Below are 3,431 nucleotides of genomic sequence, written 5' to 3' on the forward strand. Positions count from 1 at the left end.
TGCTATTGCTCAGGGCAAGGAAATTTGTATCTGCTTTAGACTGAGAAACTTTTGTTTTCATTAATAACATTTAAGCAAGTCATCCTACATAAAGACAGCCAAGAATCAGTGATAAACTGATCATTGACGCAATCTCCTACAGTACAGAAGTAGCCAGATGGTGAGATAAAACGGTGCACAAATGCATAATAAAGTAGAGAACTGGCTGGGCTGATGGACCTGAAGAATCGTGCTCAATGGTACAAAGTCCTTAGGGATCATATCAGGAGCAATAATGACCGGGACAGTGGGTAGAGTACACCATTAGGAGGTCCGTGTGCTATAACACATTGGGAAGAACAGTCAACGTGCCTCAGAGCAGGCATGCTACTGCAAGAAGCTCAGCAGGCTGCAGAAATGGATTAACTAGAACCCTGACAAGTTCAACAGCTACTGCAAAGTCTACATCCAGGACGGAGTAAAACCCCAGGGCAAGACAAGCGAAGCACGGGCTGGCTGGAGCACAGCTTAACAGCCAACAACCAGGAGGTCCTGGTGCACAAAAAGATCATGGGGGTGAGCAGCATGTCCTTGCTGCAAAGAAGGCTTACCGCGTTCTGGGATGTGTGTAGAGGTGTGCAGCCAGCAGGCTCAAGGGGATGACCCATCCCCACCACGCTGAACTTGAACTCAGCTGCACCTGGAGTGTAGCTGATCTGCTTGGTCTGGCTTTGACCATGTGCTCATGTCGTGGTTTAACCCGGCCGGCAGCTAAATACCACGCAGCCGTTCGCTCACCCTCCCCCCTCCCTCTCTGGGATGGGGGAGAGAAATGGAAAGTGAAGCCCGTGAGTTGAGATAAAGACAGTTTAATAAGACAGGAAAATAATAATAACAAAATAATAATAACAATAATAATAATAATGATACAATGGTGATAATAGGAAAATAATAATAATATGTACAAACAAGCGATGCACAATGCAATTGCTCACCACCCGCTGACCAATGCCCAGCCTAACCCTGTGCAGTCCGGCCCCCCTCCCCCGGCTAGCCACCCCTATATATTGTTTAGCCTGACCCCAGATGGTATGGAATACCCCTTTGGCTAGTTTGGGTCACCTGTCCTGGGTCTGTCCCCTCCCAGCTCTTACTGCACCCCCAGCCTGCCCGCTGGCAGGACAGAGCGAAAGGCTGAGATGTCCTTGGCTTGGTATAAGCACTGCTCTGCAACAATTAAAACATCGGGGTGTTATCAGCACTCTTCTCATCCCAAGCCAAAACACAGCATTCCACCAGCTACTGGGAAGAAAATTAATTCTGTTCTAACTGAAACCAGGACAGCTCAGACCAAAAGACTCTCAGAAGTTCCTACCAAACTAAATTATTCTATGAATACATAATGGCAACTTGCACTCACAACTCATAATTAGCTTCCTGTACAACAAGGAGTGTTTACTTGGTATAAACAACCACAGGCATTAACACCCAATGAACTAAAACTAATATAAAATTGTAACTTTCCTTGCCCCTAATATTTATTTTGCTTGTTTCTGCTTATTATTTAGCACAGGTTTCCACACGACACTCTTCAAAACAGCTGAAGAAACAGAAAAATTTCATGGGAGATTTACTCTGGTTGAACACACCCTAATGTCTTTCACCAGAACGGAGCCCTCAGAAAGAAAAACAAGCAATTATCTCCTCCCAACTATCAATAGCATCATAGCTTGATTTGCAAAGAAATCCCAAACCCTTACAATTATAATATTTGTCCACACAAAAGACTTAGTGCTTCATCTCATGAAATAAAAAAACAGTGCTGTATTTTATGTATCTACTGTAACGTGCTTTCAATCTTTAGATTCATCAACTGCCAGCACACTAGTGATTTAAAAAACAAAACAAAACATCTACTTTCTGAGCTGGTTGTATCATTAACTTGTGTTTTACTACCATGTACTTAATAAAATCAACCCCCTTCCTAATTCCTAAAATAATCCTGTTCTAAAGAAACGAAGCTATACTGTTTGTTTGCCTTCCCAGAATATTCAGTTAAGACTTCGGAGTTAGGAAAGGTATCTGCCATATGTTAGGTATAATACACAATCACATAATAGAATTGAAATTTCTCAAAAATAAACAGCTGCTATAAACATACTTTCCTTCCTCAGTAAACATGCTATATCCACAGCGACAAGATAACTGCATATCAAATAGCTGCATTTATTTCCTTAAAATTGAATATTGGCCTTAAAACATTTTACCATGACACCAAATAAAGTACTCAACTTTTAGGGTTTACTTTTACACTTCAGAAAGGATAAAGCTGTCTCTCCTGCACATGTCACCTGCAAGCAGAGAACATACGTGGTTATCTTTACAGTTGGAAGCTTCTTGTACCAGAAGCGGTTCCTCCTTATTTCCCGTTTCTTACTCAGGTTTCAGGAGGAGAAAGAACTGCTGGAGCAGCTACACCAGGGGTCACAGCCCCCAGCATGAGTCACCACCGCTCAACAACCACTCTGGCCCTTTGATGAGCAAGCAGCTGCTTCTCACAGAAACCAATCTGGATCTGGTCTTCAGGCAACAAACACTCAAGCATGCTTGACACAGATTTTTTTATTTTTTGGCCTTATATATAAATGATTTGAAAATAAAACTGGTATATAGTGTGACTGCACAGTCACATTGGCTCAGAGTGGTTCTTCCCAGTACTTCAAAATACTTCTGGACAGTAAGGCCCAGCTGACATGGTAATACAGGATCACCTAGGTTGGAAGAGACCTCAAGATCACCCAGTCCAACCTCTGACCTAACGCTAGCAGTCCCCACTAAACCATATCCCTAAGCTCTACATCTAAACGTCTTCTGAAGACTTCCAGGGATGGTGACTCCACCACTTCCCTGGGCAGCCTGTTCCAACGCCTAACAAGTCCCTCTGCAACACGCAGCTGTTTTTATACAGCAACACCACCTTCAGGAAAGAATAAACGTGCTCAGACGATTTAACTATTATCTATGTCAACCACTGCAACACCAGGCACCCAGTGCTCTCGCAAGGAAACACATTTGCGGGCTTTGAATCTGGTCTTTATTATGCATAAGTGGAATCAACTCTGTAAACCGCAGCAGGTGAACAGCCACAGAAATGTTGTTTTTGCAGTTATTTTGTTTGTTTACACGTTTAGAAAGGGACGAGTTTCTGCGATGCGCACACACTGCACTGCACTGCCCTGCCCTGGCCCCCCCCCCCTAACCTCCCTCCCTCCCTCCCTCAGGGCCGCCCGCCTCAGCCCGCCTCAGCCCCCAGGGCCCCTCCCTGTGAAGGGCCCTCCGGCGGCAGCGCCCGCCCTGCGCGATCGCCTGACCCGAGCGCGCCGCCGCCCGCCCCACCTGGGGCCCTTTTCTTTTTATTTCGTTTATTTCCAACCAGCAGCGGCTCCCTCCCG

Source organism: Aythya marila (assembly GCF_965140915.1).
Source record: "Aythya marila genome assembly, chromosome: Z".
Lineage (NCBI taxonomy): Eukaryota > Metazoa > Chordata > Aves > Anseriformes > Anatidae > Aythya > Aythya marila.